Raw genomic sequence first — 24796 nt, 5'->3', positions numbered from 1 at the left:
TAGCGAATTTTTTCCTCATGAGAAAATAGGGTGGCTATATGATTTAATTTAGTAAGATGTGCCACAACAGTTTCAGATTCATAACCATGAAAAGGATCAGATTCAACCAAAGTAAATAACTCAGGATCGACAGAGAATTCATAATCCTTATCAGTAACAAAGATAGGTGAAGTAGCAAAAGTGGGATCATATTTCATTCTAGCATCCAAGGATTTTTCTTTCAGCTTAGCTAACAGTTTCTTAAGATCCTCTCTATCATTGCAAGCAAAGAAGTCTCTAGTAGTTTTTTCATCCATAACACAACCCTTAGGTACAACAGGCAATTCATATCTAGGGGGAGAATAATAATCTTCAATTTCAATAATATCATAAGTTTCAGTAATTTCATTCTCTCTAACCCTAGCAGGTTGTTTATCGAGAAATTCACCTAGTGGCATAGTATTATCAAGCACAGAAGTAGTATCATCATAAGCATCATGCATAGCAGAAGTGGCATCATCAATAACACGAGACATAACAGAATCAATAGCAGGTGTAGGTGTCGCAAGTTTACTCAAAACAGAAGGAGAATCAAGTGCAGAGCTAGATGGCAGTTCCTTACCTCCCCTCGTAGTTGAGGGAAAAATCTTGGTTCTTTGATCTTTCAAATTCCTCATAGTGATGAACAGATATAAATCTCAAGTGACTCAGAGAATAGAGCTATGCTCCCCGGCAACGGCGCCAGAAAAAAGTCTTGATAATCCACAAGTATAGGGGATCGCAACAGTTTTCGAGGGTAGAGTATTCAACCCAAATTTATTGAATCGACACAAGGGGAGCCAAAGAATATTCTTGAGTATTAGCAACTGAGTTGTCAATTCAACCACACCTGAAAGACTTAATATCTGCATCAAAGTATTTAGTAGCAAAGTAGTATGGAAGTAACGGTAACGGTGGCAAAAGTAACAGTAGCAGTTTTGTAGCAATCGTAATAGTGGCAACGGAAAAATATGAAGCAAAGATCAATATGTGAAAAGCTCGTAGGCAATGGATCAATGATGGATAATTATGTCGGATGGCATTCATCATGCAATTTTTATAACATAGGGTGACACAGAACTAGCTCCAGTTCATCAATATAATGTAGGCATGTATTCTGAATATAGTCATACGTGCTTATGGAAAAGAACTTGCATGACATCTTTTGTCCTACCCTCCCGTGGCAGCGGGGTCCTAATGGAAACTAAGGGATATTAAGGCCTCCTTTTAATAGAGTACCGGACCAAAGCATTAGCACTTAGTGAATACATGAACTCCTCAAACTACGGTCATCACCACGAGTGGTCCCGACTATTGTCACTCCGGGGTTGCCGGATCATAACACGTAGTAGGTGACTATAACTTGCAATATCGGATCAAGAACACAAATATATTCATGAAAACATAATGGGTTTAGATCTAAAATCATGGCACTCAGGCCCTAGTGACAAGCATTAAGCATATCAAAGTCATAGCAACATCAATCTTAGAACATAGTGGATACTAGGGATCAAACCCTAACAAAACTAACTCGATTACATGGTGAATCTCATCCAACCCATCACCGTCCAGCAAGCCTACGATGGGATTACTCACGCACGGCGGTGAGCATCATGAAATTGGTGATGGAGGATGGTTGATGATGACGATGGCGACGGATTCCCCTCTCCGGAGCCCCGAACGGACTCCAGATCTGCCCTCCCGAGGAAGAACAGGGCTTGGCGGCGGCTCCATATCGTAAAACACGATGAATCCTTCTCTTTGATTTTTTTTATCCCCGAAAGAGAATATATGGAGTTGGAGTTGAGGTCGATGGAGGTCCATGGGGCCCACAAGATCGGTAGGCGCGCCCCCACCCTTGTGGCCAGGGTGTGGACCCCCTTCACTTGATTCTTTCGCCAATATTTTTTATTAATTCCAAAACTTATTTCCGTGAAGTTTCAGGTCATTCCGAGAACTTTTTATTCTGCACAAAAATAACACCATAGCAATTCTGCTGAAAACAGCGTTAGTCCGGGTTAGTTCCATTCAAATCATGCAAGTTAGAGTCTAAAACAAGGGCAAACGAGTTTGGAAAAGTAGATACGACGAAGACGTATCAGGTATTTATAGCCACGGTGAAAAATTGCCCGTCCAAAGAATTTGGACGAATGTGCCCCTGACCCTTGCCATCCTAGCGACATGTGCCACCCACGTACATAGAGGTGGAGATCATGGGTGAGTAGTTTAATCTATCGTGGGATGTGGAATGGTTTGAGCGGCAAAAGCCGAAAATTCAGATATGAAAATTTAATTGTTTCGTTCGCAAAATATTCAGCTGTCAAGGACACAGTGAAGATTTTGAACGGGTTTCAAATAGAACGCACACATGAAGAATTTGTGAACAGACTAGGTTGAGTTTAGCAATAAGTGAATGTTGTTGAGGACATGAAAAACTCATATATATAGGTCTGCTAAACTGAGCCAGAGCGTAGAATAAGCTTAGCGTACGCTCCGGCCACCGAACGACGCATCGAATTAGCGCAAGCCAGCCACCCCTTTACGTGCGGGTCGCTTAATCATCGTAATAACTGATCGTAATGTGTTAACAAAACAAATCTCTGACCCGATCTGCACGCACCAAATCCATCGTAAATAAAGAAGGATACATAGTCACAACTTTAACTACAAAAGATGGTACTTAGTAATAGTGCGTAGGATACATCGTAATTATGGAAAGATATAGTGACGGCCCTTATGATTCATAGTAACATATAGTAACAAAAAATGTGTCACCCTCCAGGCGCTTAGGGAGTCAGTAGTAACATAGTTACCATCATACATTTTCCATTTAATAAAAAGCAAAAACAAGCATTAACTCGTTACTAGACGTTAGCATGGTTTTACTATCTTTACTAGTGGTAAGGCATTCTGTCCCATTACCATCTTCTTTGTCAATTTTACTGCCAACAATTAGTGAGTAGAGCACTTGTAGTAATTCGTTACTAGATATTAACATGGTTTTACTAGGCTTACCAATGGTAAAGCACACTCTCTCATTACCATCTACACCATCCATTTTACTGCCAACAAGTAGTGAGTAGGGCATATGTACTAATTCGTTACCAGATAATATCATGGTTTTACTAGGTTTAAGAGCTGAAGGAACAAATTCAATGCTTGATAAAATATTTTCATGCATTATCATCTATCATGTACCTTTTACTACCAATAATTAGTGACTTGTGCAAAGCGTACGAGAACCGGGAGTCCAATGGTAAGAAATTAAACAAGTTACTATTTTCTTCAAATAGTTTTACCCTCAACTAATTAGTGGTGGATAGACCTGCACCCGCGGAGCCGCCTAATTAGGACCGGAGCATAGGCTAAGCTACTCTGCGCGCTCGCTCCTTTTCGAGATTCCTCGTGGTTTAAGAGCAATTTTGAAAATGGTGCGGCCCACAATGAGTGGCAGCGTATTTTTGTGATTTTTTCTAAACCGCTCATCGGAATAAAGTAAGTGGCAGCGTATTTTTGTGATTTTTTCTAAACCGCTCATCGGAATAAAGTAAATGATACGCCGTAGGAAAGATATCGTCGAGGCACATCTTTTTCATATCTATTATTTTCTCTAATTCGTTATGGTTTAAGATCAGTTTCAAATTTACTAAATCGCGGAATTACGTTTTTTTGAAATTTTTGCAATTTTCGATACTGTTTTCGCTCTAGTTTTTGAACCGTTTGTTGAAACGGGGCGTGTAATACGTCGTTGGAAAGCTATGGATAAGGCGCAACTTTCACATGTTGAAATGTTTTTCAAATTCCTTACGGTTTTAAGTTAATTTGAAAATTGTGCGGCGGACGACGAGTGGCAGCGGCCGTTTTACGCGAAATTTTTACAAACCGCTGGTCGAAATGATTCAAACGATACGCCATTGGAAAGATATCGACGAGGCGCAACTTTTTCATGTGGAACATGTTCTCTAATTCCTTACGGTTTAAGAGCAATCTTGAATTTACCGAATCGCGGACACTCTGTTTTTTGCGACACCCAAATCATCATATGTACTGCATCAGACAGATGAGCGTACTGCTTCGGATAGAAAACCGCACTGCATTAGACGGTCAATCGAACTTCATGATTTCTTTTGTCGGGAGTAAACTTTCTCACACGAGTTTTTGTGAGTTTTTTTCAACATTTTTTATGAACGAGAGTGGACCGCAGAGAGGAGGGCAAATGAACCGCCACATACGTCAAAGTGAACCGCATTACTATTTTTTCATTTCGCTAATTTTTTCCACACTTCCACGCTGTGCGCAAGTGAACAACATCATTCTCAAAAGTGAACGACATCCGAGTACCAAACGCACTGCATGTGTATTGTTGTAATTAACTGTTTTTTAAAACACACGAAACAAAGTGCACTTCATACATAGGGGTGATGAAACATATCGTTTTTTACACAAATTGAGTGAACTTCAAAAAGAATTCTCGAGAAAATGCAAAACATGGATTGAGTGCACTGCGTCGCCCAACTTTTCATGAAAAAATGTTCTGCATGCGCGGGGCAGGAGGAGCATGAGTTGCCTCAGTCTCTCGTCTCTGGGTGTACAAACGATGAAGAGGGCATAGTCGGTGTGTGCAGTCTACTAGCCTGCAGCATGTGGTTCTGCAGGTGCGGGCATGCAGCTCGCTGGCGTACTGCATCACTTCTTTTCTGAACGTCCTAGAACAAAGCAATGACACATGAAAACTGCATGCTGCCACGGACTGAAATGCCTGCTACAGTACTGCAGCGACCCGCAACTGTGCTGTAATGAAACCGCACATACCAAAAACCTCAAAAAACGCAAATAAGAGCTTTGTGAGCCGCCATTCCACGGACACAGCACAACAAAATCTGTAACATAAACAGTGGACTAAACCACACAATCCCTCCCAGGGTGCTTTGAGCTCTTTTGTCGATGATGGACCTCACCGCGTGGCGAGGTGGACTACACCGATCGGCGACCTGGGCCGCATTCTATCGCATGGTGAACCGCAACACTGAATAGAAGCAAACGGATGTGCACGCCATGAGAGGCTACAGAGAGACTGCAGGCAAAGTGCTAGTGAGTTGCATACGCGCACATGGATGTGGAGTCTATGGTAGGTGGAGGTGCAACCATGTGAAGGCTTGCCGCCATGCTACACAAGCTCGGGGCGATGGTGTTCCTCGTCAAGGACGAGCTCTGCCTTGGAGCACCACCTCTGGCCAGATCCGACAGGGAAGAAGCCTGCCCACCTGCCGTCGTCCATGCCCAGGACCACGGCGTGGCTTCGTTTGCCGATGGTCACATGCGTCCATCACCAACCAGAGGGGATGCGTCCCTGCGCCATGTACCGCAGGCAGTGGACAACTCCACTAGGAGGAGCGGCGACCCCTGTAGCGGCCGGACCCGAGGCAGGAGATGCCGGATCCGAGGCTGGAGCAATGAGGGGGGCCATGCCAGCGAGGGTGCACTGCATTCACACGCCCATCGGACTGCACGGGGGGGGGGGGGGGGGGGGGGGGGGGGAGGTAGCGCCGCCGCGCGCAACCAGGGCGTGAGGTGGAGTAAGATCCGCACCCGCTGGATCCACGGCAGAGAGGGGTGGTTGGGGTCGTGCCCGCCGGATCCGCGTCGGGGGAAGGAGGCCGGTGGCAGCGGATCCAGTGGTCACCGCCAGCACGCACTAGATCCACTGGTCGCGAGCCGCATGCTTGGAGAGGGAGGGGCGTCCGCCGGCGGTTAGCGGGAGGGAGGTGCGGGGGCAGCCGGATCTCGCCGGATGCGGTAGGGCTGTGGCGGTTGGAGAGCATGGTCGCCTCGGGACGATGAACAGGGCGGCGGCGCTGGTTGCGCCCGGGATTGGAGGTGGCTGGTCGGGGAGGTGGAGATCCACGGACGGTGGCGTGACCCACGGATGGAAGAAATTAGTGGAGGTGGAGGCTGGAGCGGGAGGAAGGTGGGGGTCGTGGGGGCCATAGTGGGAGGGCGCCGGGGAGGTGGGCTACGGCGGCGAGGCGTAGGTGGTGCGGTGGCGAGGGGATGGGAGGGAGTTGGTGTGGTGGTGGGAGAGGGAGGGAGACGAAGAAAGTGGGCACGAGGGAGATGTGGGAGGAGCGGGGGTGGCCGGTTAGTTTTTCAGATGGTTCGGCTGGCTGTGTGGGTTCGCGTCGAGAGTGTTAGCAGAATAAGCCACCGGTGTTATCAAAATAAAGGTTTTAAGGGTGTTATTAGAATAGACCCATCCTATATATATATATAATAGTAGAATGCCCGTGCATTGCTACGGGATTTTGAAATATTTTGTTGAAGTTAATTATATAAAGATAATACATGTTAAATTTCATAGGTGAAGATAATATAACATGGACACAATTGCATAATTGTAAAGTAAACTGATAACAAAAAGGCAATTTGATGATGTATATGTACCAGGCGGTTCATTAATTAAAAAATTATTACAAATTATTAAGATCTACTTCATGCGCTTAAGAAATTCTCGCACAATACAAGGAAAGTTGTCTTTACCTTCATTTGCACAATGTTTGAGTAAATATAATAAAAACTACTTCCTCAACTCATACCCATCCCGTAAAAACAAGATATATAGTTAGCACAAGGACTTCATGTGGAAGGTCTTAAAACGTGTAATGGGCAATACTCATCGCACAAATCGGCTTCATCAATTCTTTACAGTTCCATCAGATTAGAAAATGAAAAATAAAATAGCCAGACATATCCCTGCAATTTCCTACATTATTATTATATTCAATATAGTGATAACAAAATAAATGTTTGTATTATGAAGTTATTACCCATCTTTGCTTGTTGGAATACCAGACGGAAATAAATGTTGCCATTTAGGTATATAAGAATTCCAGCCGGGTTGCTTTATTTCAAGTGCTTTTTTGAATTTCCTCGCCATTTTTTAAAATTTCAATAAATGCCTCAGAGTTTAACCTCTAACGACTGTGATGTATGAATAGGGTCCAGAATTGATACACGACGTGCATCTTTGTCGATGACGTACAAGATTTATCGGCCGATGAATGAATATGGAAGATAAATCTACAAGTGGTAGCTATTAGAAACAACAATAAACCATGACAAACAATGGACAAAAGACCTTACTTACCATGTTGCACGGTGAGATGTTGTCTATCCCAGCTACCAAACAAAGTTGCCAACATCTAAATAGTTTCCTTAACGCGAAACTTTTGATCTCGTGTTGAATCCAACATCATGGATAATGAGGCGAGACTAACCATATCTTGTTGTAGATAAGTATTATCGTGTTGTACGATGTGATGATATTTTGATGGGTCTATGTCTTTTTCTCCATCTTCTTTTATCTGGCCAGATACAAACATGCTAATAATATGTACCCTTTTACCCACTCTGTCTCATAGATGATCTTGAGCAAGCATACAATATATGTAAGCATTTATGACATGTAATTCCATGTTTAGAATATATTATATTATTAGATATTACATATGGTTTATATTAGTAAGTACAAAGTTTATGCAATTGGTCTTACACCATCGTGCAAGAGCCTATCATCTTTCATAAGGCATTCAAAGTCGTCATTTGATAATAAGTCATCTCCAATTCCGTGAACTTGGTATTTTTGGGGCATATATGATTGATCCGATGACTGTAATATCTCTATAGGTACAAATATAGTACGTCTTCACGATAAAAAAAGAGCCAAATTAGTCGAATGCAGATTGCAATATTACGAAGAAAAGATCAATAATCTTTCCCTAATAATAAGCCAGCGTTCCGTTGTTAGGCTTTTTGCAAAAAACGTCCCTCTGTTTCTAAGAAATTAACCCGCCGTCCTACTTAAAGTGATGGAAAACGTTTCGTTTTTTGCAAAAAAAACTGCCACCACCGGCCAGCTCCACCACTTATCCATTGCCGGAGTGGGTCGACGCGTCGCAACTGGCGTTGGGGAATCCATTCCCGGCGGCGGCGGCTTCCGGCGAGGAGGCGAGCGAGCTCTGCAAGCTCCGGCGGGGGCTTGTCTCCGACGAGGCGAGGCCAAGGAGGCAGTGCGCGGGCGCAAGGAGGCGGGGTCGAGGAGGCGCAGGAGACGCCGGCCAGTGGCACTCCGGCGGGGGCTTGGCGAGGGCGACAGCGGTCGCGAGGGCTTGGCGGCGGCCAGAGTGCTCGCTTGGGAGGATGGAGCCGCCTCGCCGGGGCACGGGCGCGGCAGCACGACGTCGGGCCGTTGCCGATGGCGCCGGGGCCGGGGCGGTGGTCTCACGGGCGACCAGGAGGAGGTGTTGTCCTGGAGCCAGCAACGGCGGCTGCAGCTTGACGATGCGAGCGTCAATAGCTTGCTTCAGGGGCTGCGGGCCGTGAGCGGCGCCGTGCTCGCGCACAAGACCCGTGCCTGATTTGGATCGGATTGCAGACCGTGTTCTTGTCGAACACAATTCAATGGAGTGCCCAACCCAGATTGTTGTTTTCTGCTATAAGAAGGAAGGGTAGTCGGCCGGAATCTCCATGAGATCAATTTTTGATTTGGACGAAACATCCAATGTCTTCGCCTTGTTCGCTGGAGGAAGAAACGTCGAGTTCGCTGGAGGTACAAGAACAGCCGTCGAGCACTCCAATGTCGCCAGCGGCGGCTACACCAGAGGTATGTTTGACCCATGTTTGATCTATTTTCTTGTCCCCTGTCGCGCTGGCGAGCCCGTGCGCGGCGACTGTTGCTGCTCGCGCGCTCGTGCGCGTCCCTGCTGCTGCCGCTGCTCGCTCGTGCCTTTTCCTTCCGTTAGTTTCCTGTCTAGCTAGCCGAAATCACTCTGAAGCTGTGAACCAAACGCGTGTGTTCTGAATCTTCTGAACTGAATGCTTGAAGATCGGTTTGTCCTTCTGAAAAGATTTGCTTGCTTGTCACTGTTTGAAATGGTTATTCCTCAGTTATAGTGCTTGATGGATTTGATAATTTGTGATAGCCTTACTCATATAGTACTAATGAAATCCAATTGCATACTGAAATCTGCTTGGTTATTCTTCGGTTATAGTGGTACTAATGAAATTCAATTGCTTACTCATCTATTAGCTTTGCAGTGGCATACACATGAATAGATATCTCAACATATATTTGAAGTGTAACTAGCCTTTCGCAGTTGGATGTATTCTGAACATACGAGTTTATCTCCTGAACCCATGGTTACTTACTGAACATAGAGTAGCAAAACTGAAAGTATATATACTGTACTGTACTTTCAGTAATATAGATGCCAATATCATTACCTTTTTCAGTTAGGGGGTAGTAGGGATTCACTTTGGTATAAATCTGATTGATAGTTACTGCTCTGGTCTTGATTTCTTTGCACAAGCCTACTTACAGTAGCAGTGGTTATACGTATTTGCATACCTTTTACGAAGCTTCATATTACATCAGAGTTAAGGTAAACTCAAGTATAGAACTTTTTCTGCACTGAAACCCCTGTTCAATTGCTTCCCGTGCTCGACATCAAGTACGGATCCTCTGCCCCCCGCGGAGTTTGCCACCGGCCGCCAACACATGGGTCGTCGACACATCGCCGTGTTCCTTCCAGGGCTCCAGACGTGGATGGGCATGGATTTCTCCTAGGTGCTCATCGGGCTCTTGGAGAAGAGCGTGGTGGAGAGGTTGTGGACCCTGAGAATGGTTTTGTCTGAATTGTTGTCTGCTTTTGCGTGGCAGATGTTGACATCTGAACTGAATCTGGGTTTGATTTTCTCTTTTGCTGCTCTGTGCATGATCTAGCACTGTTAATCTCTTGCAAGCGTTGGAAAGCTACTTGCCACTTATTCTTGGATTGGTGAAACAAGGTGACTAATTGCTGAAATTTGATGTTCTGTATACAGAATCAAGACATGCCTCTATAAATGTTTTTTTAAGGCAACTAGCTACTTGGGTTGTGCAAATCAACAAGTACTCCTACAGATACCATCAGAACTAAGGTTATTCTTAATTAAGCAGCTCGCTAGATTACTTTTAAGGATTTTTCTCCACATGAAAATAATAACCTTGAACTTCAAATCTTCTATTGAAACTCCTTTTCTATGTATGAACCTCAGGAGACAACTTCCAGTAGACCTGGCCAATGGAAATCTCAAATCTCATAGCATGTAAGCTCTCGGTCAGGTATTCTATTCGTAACTCAGCGTATCTTTTTTCAGAAGTTTTATGTCTAACTCCCAAACATCTTTTGTCAAGAGTAAGAATGCAGCTGTTGAGAACTTGACATAAATGGTTGCTTGCTGCAAGAAGAGTGGTATCATTATTACCAGAGAAGTAGACGTTGTTTGAATTATTCTTTATTATTCATATCATGTTAATAGCTCTCTGCTCTGTTCTTAACTGGGAATCCTTGCTCCTTGGACCCCTATCAATTGTAAAGAAGGTAATTTATCAGAATCTTATGGTCTTTTAGTTTGTTCTGGGCCTCTGAGGTTCCTTAGTTTCACGTATGAACGTGATATTAGTACGCTCAGTTTCAGTTTTGTGGTTTGATTTGCTTGCTTGTGTATATATGCATGTATACCGTGAGAGAGGGAGAGATAATTCTGTTCTAGCAGTCGTATTTCTGTGACAAATCTACTTCCCTCCACCCCATTCTCGATTGCCTGAAATCAAATGCAAATTGGGAGCGGCAGAGCAAATGTGAAAAAGTTCAGGGCAGGTGCATGTTTTTTAGATTCAGAGGACGTGTAAGCTGGGAGATGGCTTGCATGCTTTGTAAGTATGATTAAATGGATTAGGAACTTGTTTCTGTGTTTGCAACACAATGCAATTATGACAAACTATATGTAATTAAACTAACTGCATATATTTTCTCGGTATATTGTGCAAAATTCATAGATTCATGCTTAAATGAAGTGCAATATTTTCTCGGTGGAAAGATTTGTGCACGGGGACGGAGGCGATCAAGGGAAGCAGTCACGAGCGAGGTATTTGAGGGCTATGAGCGCCAGTAATGTGAGGTCTCCGAAGCCTCCACTCTTGATGGAGGTATGTGCCCATCCGGCCCCTGTGCCTAATTCTGTCAGGGGATTCCTCCCCCTTTTCGCTGCCATCATCATCAGTAAGACGAAACTGATAGCAGCGAAAAGGGGGAGAAATGCACTGAATCGAGGAGCACATAGGTAGACCAAAATTTGTAGACACCACCAGAAAAGCAAAGCCTACTGAACCGATCGATGGCGTCCTCTCCAGACAACATTTGCAAGGTTTGTGTCACATTTCAGAAGCAGAGAAGTGCCATGGTCGATTGTTGCTTGAGGAGATACGATTTTTGTCAAGGTTGCCTGAGGATGTGTGTGCCTTGGAACAAGGCTCTCTTCCATACAATCCAAGTTCTTTCACTTACCTTATTTGCCTCCTAGCACTTTTTTATGTGATGTGTGATTTCCTCCTTTTCAAAGTTATTAATGATCCAGCCTGGCCTAAAATTGATTAGACTTATGGTTGCTTGGTAATGATTTTAGTTTGCTAGAAGTTTTTATGCCTGAAAGAAAGAAAAATGCATATATGCTAGGATCAGGAATTCTTTAAGTTATCTTAATATATTTCTTTCTGGTTTGATTTTAGTATCGTTTTTTTCTTCATGCAGTTAATTTGCCGCATAGGTGTCTTCCGTAAGATGCTACAAGGATCACATAACTTCCTTAACCGAATACAGCGCCGACGGTGGCAGGACACGCTTTCTACCTGTAGTTCTCCAACTTTGAGGATGGTGGCCACCTATTTCTTAACTGTAAACTGATCAAGCAACGATGGCGAGCACTGCTGCTTGAGGATATCAGACTTAGACTGCTCCAGTGTACATCTCCCAAAGAAATTCTGTCTATAATCCTTGACCTGCCAGAGGAGAGGAAGCTGTTATCCATCGCTTTGCTCTGGTGTTGGTGGACGGAACAGAACAGGGGCAATCATGGGGAGCAACGGCTGGAAGTTGAAGCTTTTCGATACATTGTCCGTCACCACGCTGATGATTGGAAAGAGTTTTTGAGCGCTAAGCCTACTGAACCGATCGTGCGGTAGCATAAGTGGGATAAGCCTCCAAGCAATATGGTGAAAATAAACGTCGATGCTGCGTTTGCTGAACAAAGAGGAGTTGGAGGCTGGGGCCTAATCTGCAGAGATGACGCTCAAGACATTCGTTTTGCAGCGGCTGGAGCCCAGCATGATCTGCAAAGCGCCCTACAAGCTGAAGCTGTTGCTCTTTCCAAGGCAGTGACTCTGGCGGATAGGTTAGGAGTTGGGCGCGTCATTTTTGAAACTGACTGTATGGTCCTTAAGCAAGCAATGAACTCAAACGACTATGAGTTGGCGCAACTGGGTGTTTTGTTTAGTGATATCAGGTTCAGACTTAGGACCCATTTCATTGAGGCTCATGTGGTGTATGTGCCGAGATAGTGTAATGGATCAAGGACCAGCACATGTGCTAGCGTCCTTAGTGTTAGAATTAATGGGCTAGGCCCATAGCAATTTCTGAAATCTCAAAGCCCATGTGTAAAATGGCAAGTGGTGGTGCTAAGTTTAGTCCCACCTTGGAAGTTGAAGAAGAGTTGGACCTCTTTATATAGTGGGTTCTCTCCATCACTCTAAGTGGTGTGTGAGAAGAGAAAGGGAAAACCACACTCGCTCGCCTTGCCGGGCCTGGCCGCCAGGCCGGGCCGGGCCGGGGCGGGGCGGGGCGTACATGCGACATGCGCGTGAATGGTCCGCCGAAATCCGGTCCGTCTCCTTGCAGGAGCGCAGCTTCCTTTTGCCGGAACCGTTCGTCTTTGCGATCCTGCACCGGGAGAGGACGAATTAGGTTTTTGGGAAGCGCTGTGCGCGACTGCTCAAATTCGTCATCACGGGTCGTCTTCCGTCCAAGTCGGGCGGTGCTACTCATCGTCGTATTCATCGCCGTCAGCAGCAGATCGTCGCCAACATCGTCATCAACACTGTCGCACCCATAAGAGCTAACGATCAGTACGTCCAACATCCTCTGTTCATGTCTGTTTCTACAGCTATTGTTATGTGTTTGCTGCTGTTATGCATGTCTTGCTGTTCTTCTAGTTTGCTAGATTATTGCATGCTAGTATCTCTTCTAGTCATGAATTATTTACTGGAATTAATCATGAACTTGCCTAATATTCCAACACTTAGGTGCAAGTTTAGCTGATGGTGGGTACCGCGAATGGTTCACCAATTACCCCAATGATGTAATCAGTGCTGTGACCGGCGACCAAGCCGTGTCATAATGGAATACAAGTGTTCTATTTTTAAAAAGGTCATCTTAAGTCAACATGATATATAAAATCATCTTTACTTAACTAGCTGAAACTCACGGACTATTTATTGTCCGCTATAGTATATCAAGTAGGCAGCCTTGCAACCACAAACGTTGCAGACTTTTCTGTTCAGATATGTATTTTTTTTACCTATTTTTGTTACTATTAAAATTTTAGTTATATTTCTCAAAATAAAAGTAACTAATAAATTTTGTATGAAACATATAGGTCTTACTAATTTGAATTCACGGTAATTTAGTTACTCTCTCCGATCTATATCACTTGTCGCTGGTTTAGTACAACTTTACATGAATTATTAAACTTTGGAATAATGTGTAACAATTGATACGGATCTCAAAGGACATCCGTTATATTGTTGTTTTTTTGCAAAAAGGGCTAAGGCCAAATATTAAGTAACACGAGTCCTTACAAACGTAGAAGAAGGGGTTGCGAAGTTGTTGATGTAGACCATGAGAGGACATGTAGAAACTCCGAAGACCACAAGAACCGGTTGAATTTGGACAGATCCCCTGGAAACCTAAACATAATTGATCCGGAAGACCCGCCGGGGAAAAAGATCCACACGCCCTTCACTGACGATGAGCACACTCGAAGTGGCATGTAGTAGGACGCAGAGTAGTTTTTAAGTTTTTTTTGCCCGGTGCAACGCACGGGCATTTGTACTAGTAACATTGAAAAAAATACCTTGTGCGACAACATTTAAATTAGCATCCTTTTTTGTTTTTTATGAGATGTCATCGGTTCCACATCATTATATTGTAAAAAACTCGGTGAATATTCGGCCCTTTCAGCGACGTCGATTCAGAACCCTTGTTGATGGGTTCCTTTTGAACATCTCCAAAATCCATATCTATGTCGCTATATTCTGAAAGAGAAAAAAATAAAAATGCACTTTTTTATTATCATGTACAGTATAACATACTTAGCTATATGCACCTCTTCTCGTACATCAGAACCCATTTTATACCGCATCGTATAATGAAAGTGGAAGAATTAAAATATAAATGATACTAGGAAACATGCCCGTGCGTTGCAACGGGAGAAAAAAAATCGATGTCACGGTGATGCATATAGGAAATTCCCGTTGGCGTGGCGGCAGCTCGTTGTATGGCATTGAGTGCAATAGCTATGCCTATCCAGAAATACCATCACTAAGTTCAAATTATTAATGTTCAAATAGACCTCATGTGTGTCCTTTGTCAGGTTTTTCAGTGTGTCCAAAACTTTCAAACTGATGTTCAGATACACTAATATTGGCTGAGCCTGCTCTGCCTCCTGAAGATGTGTGTCATACTGTCTTCTCTCTTCCCCTTTATATCTTTTTTGGGTTGTCCTTATATAAATTAAAATCCCACAAAATAAGCAAGGCATACCTACAATAGAACTCCTTTTCAACATGGAATTTTACAAATAGAAACATGCAGCTGATAAACATGTGTGACAGTAGGAGTATTCAAAGCATGAAGGATTTGTAACACTACTCTTTCATGTCAAAAGGACTGCAACTGCATGAAGACTTGCTTTCACTTGGGAAAACCAAGCTAATAAATAGCGGCAGACAGTATAAGTACATCGCATCAGATAAAGACCATGAGCAACACATGGTTCAAGAAGAATGATATGACACAAGTCTTTAACATCCTAGGGTCAGTTTTCTAGTAAAAACAATTCTAATTAAGAGAGCATGCTTCTTAAGACTGTGCTTTTTCCCCCAAATTGACAGCGTTATATCTCGGCTCACACTTGACCTGGATACCAAGGTTGTATGCAGATCATACAATTAGAATATAGCAGAATGTTTTTCCTTTTGTCCTGATGAAAGAAGTCTAGAACTTTATCAGATGATTTCTCCTTTCAAATTTATTCTCAGCCAACCTTCCCACTAAATTTAGTGGATCAAGTTGTCAAAATTTGACCAATCCTTAGCACGCAGTAGTGACATGTACCAAGAAATGTTGACCTTGAGCTGAATCCCAAAATTGCCATAGGCATCTCCTGCTTAGAAGTTAAGAGTTATAAAACAGAGGTAAATGATTTTCTTCTCTATATAAATTTGTATAGATAGCTGGTCAGGAATACAGAGAGAAAAAATATGTATAAAAAGAAGCAGTTAATTCAAGGCAACACAGTTGCAACCAACAAATAGCTTAGCTTTTAAGTGCATCCAATCGGAAGTGCAATCATGTTTGTATCAACACGCAATGCAAAAGATAATGTATAATTAGCTAGGTGCCTACTCTGATAATTAGCTAGAGAACATATTCAGGGAGAGAAACAGAACATAAGTGGGCTACGTACAATTGGCAGTAAATTATGATACATGTCTATGTACACAATAGTGAGAAATTTCCATTACATTACATGGGCATCAGACATATGGTGATTAATTCCATCACACGGAGAGAAATAATCAGATACACAGAGCTACCTTGAGCAGGGATCAATGTACTGCTAGAAAGGCAATGCATTAGGCATTACCAGAACAGGACGGATTAGCCGTGATGATACGCTGACAAATAATTTGTTCCTTATTTTCTAGGGACAGATTATCTTATGTGCATGTGCATCCAATCGAAAGTACATCCAATCTGCAGATTAGCTACGGATGAGCAGCAGGCGGCACCGCCGGTCAGCGACGCCGTCAGTCGCGGGATCGCTGAGTGCCGAAGTTTAGGCACGGGATGGCAAGTAGCAGCCACTTGTGGGCGATGGCTCATGGAAGTGCCATGGCGGCGGAAATCAGTTAACTCGTCAAGCCGTTGCGAGGTCTTGCCGCTCGAGGGCCTGATGTAGTATACGCGAATTAAGGATCATGGGACAGCTTGTTAGCTCTTCAGGTCCTGCTGGCCGGACGTGGAGCTGGTACCTCCGGCGGCGGCGTGCATGTTGCAGCACTCCATGTCCTTGGTGCATGTTGCGGCGGCGGAGCGGGACGCCGTTCTGGACGCACTTGTCCTCAATCATGTGGTGGATGTGACAGCGCTGCCGCCTATTGCGTGATCTCGAAGCGCTCGCCGTAGGAGCTGACCAATGTGATCCATCGACTTTGCTTCCGTCCATGGCGTTCGCGACCATGATTCTCTTCCATACTTGATACCTTGGAACACTCGATTTCGATTGGACGTTTGGATCGATTTGATGCAAGGCAATCGATTCCTACAATATTTATAGGCAGCTGCTACAAATCAACCGGCTGATAAGATCAGCCGCCTAGCAAACCGTCCGATTTGCCCGCATGGATTGATTAGAGCCGCCTGATTCTTCCTTCAATCAACGCTTCCATCTCCTCCCAGCTTTCCTAACTTCACCCCGTGAGATCCGTGGACAGCATCACGCGTTGCAGCTCTATTCGCCGACGAGCAGCATCCATTGTAGCTATGTGGCTGGCGAGTAGCGCCATGGATACTGCGCTGAAGCACCATCAATGCTACGTTGAAGCTTTGTCGCCGGCGAGCAGCACCATGGATGCTGAATTGAATGACAAATCGATGCTGCGTTGCAGCTCTCTCTCCGGCGAGCAGCGCCATGTATGCTGCGGTGAAGCTTCATCGCCGGCGAGCAGCACCATTGATGATGCATTGAAGCACCGTAGATGCTACATTGAAGCTTCGTCGCCGGCAGGCAATGCCATGGATGCTGCGTTGAAGCTTACTCGCCGGTGAGCAGCACCATGGATGCTGCGTTGAAGCACCATCGATGCAGAGTTGAAGCTTCATCGATGCTGCGTCGAAGCTTCGTCGCCAGCGAGCAACGCCATGGATGCTGCGTTGAAGCTTCGTCACCGGCGAGAGCAGCACCATGGATGCTGCGTTGCAGCTTCCGCCGCCTCGACATCCGCGGGTTGTATTGCATTGCAGCTCCACCATCGAGACACCGGAGACGGCGCTCTTCACGCAGCACGACAGCGTCTCCTCCAACTCCGGCTCGATGCTTCACCACAGCGGCGCGCGGCAGCACCCAGTGCTTCGCCGCAGCGTTGGCAGTCGCGGGTTGAAATTCCATCACAGCACAGACGGTAGTGCGTGGGATGTATGGTGGTTCGTGTTGGCAGCTCGTCCCCATGGCTAGCCGCGCGTGAGGAAAGGGGCGAAGACAAAATAGAACAAGAATGTGCGGCTAGAGAAGAAGATAAGGTTGGGGGAAAACGTGGGCAAGCCCCACAGGGACACGCGTCGAGCGAAGGAGGAGGTTTACGAGAGGAAAATATCAGCCGGTCTAAAGTAAACGTTTTCCATATTTATAGGCAAGGGGAAGGCTAAAAGAGCCGACTCGGATCTGGTCGGGACTCGTGATATTTGGATCAGTCTCTTGTTTGATACGGTCACGATCGGCCTCGGGCAGTTTTTATGGTGTTGGTTGTGCGGAAGAAGGAAAGTGACGGTGAATTAGTACCACCTTGGACTTGGATTTTGAAAAAAATATGGACGTGTTGAAAAAAAATTGAAGCGTAAATTCACAAGAAAAAGCGTATTGTGACGGTGAACCCATGGAGTCCGTGCTTTATTATTAGGGAGAGATTTTATACTGCATCATATATAAACATATGTAATAAAAATGAAAGTGAAACTAACCCAACTGCTTTAATATGTAAAAAACATAACTTTTTTTTGGGAAGATTTGTACCTAACCTTATCACTACGTCCAGTCCACTACTCTCCCTCACTACATCCAGTCCACTGCTCTCCCCCGCGTCGATCCCATCCTCCTCTCCCCCACATCGCCGCCGGCCTCACCCCCACAGGCGCCACAACCGGCGACGTCGCCTCTCACCGCCACCCCCCTCTCATCCCCTCCCCTCGTGGCAGATCCAGCAACAACCGTGGTGTGGGCGGGCGGCGTCAACGCGCTTCTCTCGGCCGCGGAGCTGCTCCCGCCGGGCCACCCGGACCCGTCTGTCGCCTGCTCGCCTCCCGCGGCGTCTTCTCCGAGCACACAGTCGACGGAGGACGGAGGCCGGAGTCGGTACACGCTTGTGCTGGCGTGGCCGCAGCTCCACAAGGCCATGCTCGACCCCGCCGGCGCCGAGCCCTTCGCGCGCGCCTACGCTGGCGTCCCCGCCTACGCCTACTACGACCAGGACCGGGAGGCGAACGAGGTGATGCTCGATGATGAACATCGGCTCGAGGACATCCTGGTCGGCGATGCTCCTCTTCGCTAGCATCTCCAACGCATGGTGAGCTTCCCCTATCTCCTCCCTTTACCCCTGGTTGCAGGATTTGGTTCAGATTTGGAGTACTACTTGGGTACAGATTAGGAGTACGATACAGCTTATTTGTATGAGTATTGGTACAGATTATGAGTAGGAGATGTAGTCGTAGGCACAGTTTTAGTAAAATTTAGTAACTTCAGTAATCTTGCTTGAAGTACTCTGAAAATATACTCGGAAAATGTACTGCTGATCTTGCGGATAGGGGGAGAGCTCTTGTACTCAGAGCAGCTGTTGATCTGCAACAACTCTAGAAGTAGGATTTAGGATAATCATAGTTTCAGTTTGCCAATCAGGGAGTATAATTTAACTGGACATCAACCAACTATTGCTTTGAACTGGGAAATCAACCTCTGTACTGATTTTAGCTTGATTGGTTTTTAACTGAAACTGAAATCCATCGTGTTAGATGATCTGCATGTGCTACACGAGCATTTCGAATAGGAATGAAAGTGATCATAAAGTAGGACAGCTAGCTTTACACATATACGTACACATGTGTATGCTCCACTTCGCCGCCAAAAACCTTATCATACCCCTGGCTTGTTTTATTATAAAAAAGAAATAAACGAAGAAAGATAATAAGCAGGTCACCACAAATCAATTCCGGTGTCATCTAATATAGCAGATCGATCAGTGGATCAGCACGCTAGATATTTAAGTGTGTGTCTAGACGAAGCTTCCCTATGTGTGTGTATCTTGCTGTAACATCTTACCTGCGTCCCTTGCCACTTCGGATAAGTGGCAAAGTCCAGTACATGCATCCTGATCGTCATAACATTTTAGTTGCTTTTGTATCAAACATATTTATTATTTAGCCATATGCCATAATTTGTTATCAATAACAATCTTGCTGTATACACGGAAGATCTTCGACGTGCAAAGCATAGTGGTTCTGCCCTTAGCAGCTAACAAGTGTATCACATATTATCTAGAGACCGAATAACATTCTTCCTGGCTTCAAAGCATATTAGTTCTGCCTGTAGAAGCGAGCAAGTGTATTGCATATTAGTTCAAAGCACATTTTAGGCACATCAAAAATACTAAACTATTTCAGAACCTATTAAGTTCATAAAATAATCTAACAGATCTCCTCTTAATTGAACATGTTGCCCTGATAAATTACCTTGATGCACAAATGGATTGTTGTGCGATTGTGGGATGTACAAGAAAAAATATCTGCATCGTGGAATGAAAAAAAGGTTATAAGGTTATCACGGTATGGACAAACCATGTTAACCATACAATACATGAGTCACATCAAGGTGCAACCAAATCCACATGCATGAACACCACAGTGCATTTGTAGAATGGGCTTCTTACATATCCTTTTATTCTATTAGCTCCTTTAGGCAGCAACATGACCATGATTTTATCCAGCATCTTCAAATATATAAAATGAAGACAACGCCTTTGAGCACCTACGCAGGTAATGTAGATGGTACAAAGACAATAATCTAGTAGCATATAAGAAGTTAGCACAAAATTGGTATGTTCTGGCCACCTATACAACTACTATAAGCGTCGAAACATTAATCAAAATTTCAGGTGAAGATACAGAAAGCTTCAATTTGGAATTCTGAAGCAGCTAATCTTGTCGTTTGATGTACTGTAAATATCATTTCTAGGATGGAGTTGTACGATACGAAGAAGTATATGATGCAAAACACGATCACGATCGATCAGACATTCACTTTGGTCATATTATGTCCATGAACATATTATAACCTAATAAAAGGGAGAAGGAAAATACAATATTGCAATGTTTAATATATTTTATCATTGGTGAGTGAGGTATAACGAAAATAATCATTCTGGTGAAAGTACATGCAAGATAATAAAGAACTTCTCCTTCTCATGAGCATGCTTACTTGTAATTATACACTTTGAATTAATCTTTTAAATTGATTAGGAAGAAGATATAGGGATGAGGATTTGTGGCTCTCGGGTGTCACACACCCCTATATGAAAATAGCATTAAAAAACATATTAGGAAAATTCAAAAAATTCTGAAATTTTGGGATATGAACTTGGGTGCCCATTGTACACACGTGTTAAGTTTCGTGGAGAATGGGTGCCTGGGGTAATGCCAGTAAAAAGACAAAAATATTCGTATGTGTAGAAAAAAACTGAATGTAACGTATGTCAGACCGTAATTCCTATGCCGTGGATACCATGGGCACCCATTCCCCACGAAAATGAACACGGGTGTACAACGGGCACTTAGGTTTCTTATCCCAAAATTTCAGAATTTTTCAAAATTTCCTGATATTTTTTTCAATGATATCTTCATATAGGGGTGTGTGGCACCCGAGAGCTGAATGCATTCTCCGTAGATATAGTATATACTCTATATCTCAGGGAATGTAAGAGAAGTACTTGCGTGGCAACGAAGGAAGACTTGCTAGTTTTTGTAAAACCTGTTCAACTCCGACATCACGAAGGAAACATGTCATATCTGATTTGAGATCGATTAGAACTCACACATGCTTATATTGTGAAGCTAATGGGGTAGAATCATAACTAACCCTGTTAAGATTGTTACACAATTAGGATTTCTAGGAGTAAGGTATTCATCAGTTTTATTTGTCCAACTTCTTCGGATGCTTTGTATGTTTGTGGAATCTAGAAGTATGAACCTTTAATAATAGAGATAATATATCTTTCATTTTGCCATTTATCAACTCATTAGTTCTGCTATTTGCTTCAGTTGAGAACCAAAAATTTATCTTTACTATCTACTTCAGTCGGAGGCGATGCAGCAGCGGTGAAGGCGCTGCTTGTGCTCGGGTGCATGCACGTGCAGAAGGGCATGTTCATTGACAGTGCTGCGATGGATGTCTTGTTGGGTTGGCAGGGAAGAGGTTGGAATTTGTTGCTTGTGTGCGTGTGTATGCAGTCACCTGGAATATGTTTCTTGTGTGCACGAGGTTATAAAAATGCAGAAATTGTGCATAATCCCTTCAAGCTATCATGTTTCCTAAAAACTTGACTCAATTGTTTTTGAGTTTTAGCGGCATTTAACCTGACATTTCCTGTGTATGAAGTCATCATGTGGTCATTAACAATCATGCAGATGAAACAAGTCTTGTTTAGTACAGCGTGGCATATTGTTGCATTCAAGTGTAATGTCAAGCACTGTGCCCTATTGTCATTTTTGCTGTGTTCTTCCTATGCACATGGATACATCGGCACATCATATCATATTGTGGTAGGTCAGTTTTTTGTATTGAAAGCTAGTAATTGTGCACTGGTGAACATGATATTGCCTCCAATTCTGTTTTTATCATCTAAATGTCTAAATGATATGTCTTACTGGTGGCAGGTCAAGCCAGAGGTGATGCACATCCTTACAGTCATGGTCCAAACCGTACACGGCACCCATATGCCATGACCGTCGTCATCTTGCATCTTGTCGGTCAAGCGGAGGTAGTGGCTACTGCTCCACCTCAGAAGCAAATGTGTGAGGTCTTATTACCCTTGCTGTATTCTGAAAAACGTCCCACGTCTAATTATTAACCTTTTTTGTTAGTCCAGTGTTTGAATTAGTAAGGTACTTCGATACGTTCAATGCTGCACAAACATACTCTAGTGATGCTATTGGAACATATTGGGCATCTTCTCATGCATGACTGAACTACTGTAGCTAATCATGAAATTTAGGTGGGTTTGTATTCTGGGTGCATTTTTAGGTGGATCCGAGTTTTCACCACAACCTGTATTTGATTCTAAGTTTTCACCGTCAGAATTCAAAGTAGTATAAGAAACCTATAGTTATTGCCATCTTGTGGAAACAACCTAACTGATTCATGTATGTGACCTAGATATCATTTTATTCTATGGAAATTGAAAATCTTAGCCGATTGAGCATTTCGACCAACTACGGTACTTGCAGGTACTATAATCTGAAGAAGTGCCTTGGACTATAATCTGAAAATGAACAATATTCCACTGATGGTGCTGAACGATTAAATGCTTGTAAACCATCTAGAACTGTAATCTCATTTGCATTGATATCAGTTTCATGATTGCTTATACCCTCTGTAAGTACTATGTCTGAAAAGTATAGGTTATATTTTACAAGCAATAACATCGGTAACTACAAGTTGAACCATCTAGTTTATGTTGCCACAGGATGATCAACCAAAAGGAAAATGAGTCCCCTGATCTGTGTCATGAAGATGAAGCTGATTGACCAAAGATCCGCCTGGGCGCACCAATGAGGCAAGCTGAAAACACCTTCTACTTACTTGCAGGAAAGAAGCGTTCGTGCGCAGGGATCAAAGATGAACCTGATTGACCAAATTGATGAGTAGTATAAGAAACCTTCAGGTAAACCTTACCATAGACAACCACTAACAAACTATTGGATGAACAGGCAATGATTCAAAAGAAAACAGCTGACCTGTGCCTCCCAATCTGCTGCAAACGAAGTGTTTGTGGCAGGGATCGCTGGGGAGTTTTAACCATCGCCGAGAATCAAGGCTTGCAGCACCGCCCAGGGGACACGAAGAATCAAAGCTCGCCGCCCCGCTAAGGAGAAGATTTTTAACGATATGGAAAGTTTGATGCGCGGAAAGAATCAGGCGTCCATTAGAAAGATTATATCCTAGATCGCCCCGTGCAAGCTATTACAAGGAAAGTGGTGTTGTACATATGGATACTTTAGATCTTTAGTCGTCCGCTTGGCTGATATTTGATTGTTGGCTGATTTGGTGGCTGATTGTATCCTGATTAGAGGAAAGTGTCGAATAGGAAAATCGGTTGGGGAGGCTGGCTCGCTAGAAAAACCGGTGGGCGATACCCGCGATGGTTAACATAAAAATCGGTGGGGAGGGGAAACGAAACTCCTCCCTCCGGAGTAGAGATAGCCTTTGGAGTAATTTAAATTTATGACAATATAATTATCATATTTGAAATTTCCTGAGTTATGGCCTTACCATATCTGGATTGATTTATTACTATAATTATCATATTTGAGATTTCTGAGTTTATAGCCTTATCATACTTGGATTAATTGTGATTTATTACCATATAAATACGTTGGGTATTGCCGGCCAGGCAAGAAGAAAAAGGAAAACCGGTGAGAGGGGGGTGGGACGAAGAAAAACCAGACAAAAAAAAGTCAGACGAAAATAAACCGTGGAGGCTATTCACTAACTTAGACATTAGGAGTAGAGATATATATAGTCAATGAAGAACACCAGTCAAAAAATGAAGACTTTGCAGAGTTAAAGGATTTGAACATTGAAGAATTTGCAAAATGAAAAAAAAACTCAGTTTTGAAGATTTTCAACTTTTGTTGGTGGTGTGACCACCGTATAAGAATGATGATTTCAGACACCGCGTACAATTGTCGTAGGGCTTTGAGAATCAAATTCTTCATTAATATCTTCACACTTAGAGGGTTAGACTTCATTGATTGAAGAAAAACGTTACTTTATGTGTTGCACATCTAAGTCATCAATTTTGCATAAGTGTTAGGATGTGTGTCCTTTCAAAGAACATTCGAAAATTCAAAGATATTTAGCTCACACCGCTACTTGCTAAATCTCTTCTCATCCAAGGGCTTTGTGAAGATATCCGCTAGCTGTTCTTCAGTCTTCACGTGTTCGATGGAGATGTTGCCCTTCAACACATGATCTCGAAGAAAATGATGACGAATCTTGATGTGCTTAGTCTTCGATTGCTGAACTGGTTTATGAGCAATCTTGATGGCACTCTCTTTGTCGTAGTAGAGTGGCACGTTCTTCATATTGATGCCGTAGTCCTTGAGGGTTTGCTTCATTCATAGCAACTGAGCACAGCAAGAATCAGCAAAAATGTACTCACCTTCAGCAGTAGAGAGTGATACGCAGTTCTGCTTCTTCGAGGACCGGCATACTAAGGATCGTCCAAGGAAATGGCATGTGCCTAATGTTGACTTGCGATCCACTCGATCACCAGCATAGTCAGAGTCAGAATATCCAATGACATCAAAAGCCGAGCCCTTGGGATACCATAATCCAAGTGTTGGAGTATGAGCTAAATATCGAAGAATATGTTTCACAGCCTTATGATGTGATTCCTTCGGTGTAGCTTGAAAATGGACACACATGCAAGCACCAAGCATAATATCTGGCCTAGATGCACATAGATACAATAAAGAGCCAATCATGGAGCGGTATACTTTTGATCGAAGTCTTTACCAATTTTATCGGTGCATAGATGGCCATTTGTGGGCATAGGGATTTTGACGCCTTTGCAATCTTG

The 24796-nt window shown here is 43.7% G+C and overlaps 2 long non-coding RNA genes across 2 annotated transcripts; both read left to right on the top strand.

The window, feature by feature from the left end:
* The first annotated feature begins 7904 nt into the window (after window positions 1–7904).
* Window positions 7905–12553, top strand: LOC109733319 (uncharacterized). Its single transcript, XR_012188901.1, has 5 exons — window positions 7905–8677; window positions 9898–9993; window positions 10111–10771; window positions 10895–11044; window positions 11646–12553. It is a non-coding gene; the product is annotated as an uncharacterized lncRNA (long non-coding RNA).
* Window positions 12554–16736: 4183 nt separating this feature from the next.
* Window positions 16737–23463, top strand: LOC109733318 (uncharacterized). The gene is made up of 6 exons (XR_006667260.2): window positions 16737–16996; window positions 17112–17298; window positions 17984–18511; window positions 21292–21759; window positions 21870–22007; window positions 22679–23463. It is a non-coding gene; the product is annotated as an uncharacterized lncRNA (long non-coding RNA).
* The last annotated feature ends 1333 nt before the right edge of the window (window positions 23464–24796 follow it).

This window comes from Aegilops tauschii, chromosome 7 (genome assembly GCF_002575655.3).
Source record: "Aegilops tauschii subsp. strangulata cultivar AL8/78 chromosome 7, Aet v6.0, whole genome shotgun sequence".
NCBI classification, from domain to species: Eukaryota; Viridiplantae; Streptophyta; class Magnoliopsida; order Poales; family Poaceae; genus Aegilops; species Aegilops tauschii.
This window is presented reverse-complemented; position numbering and strand designations above follow the sequence as displayed.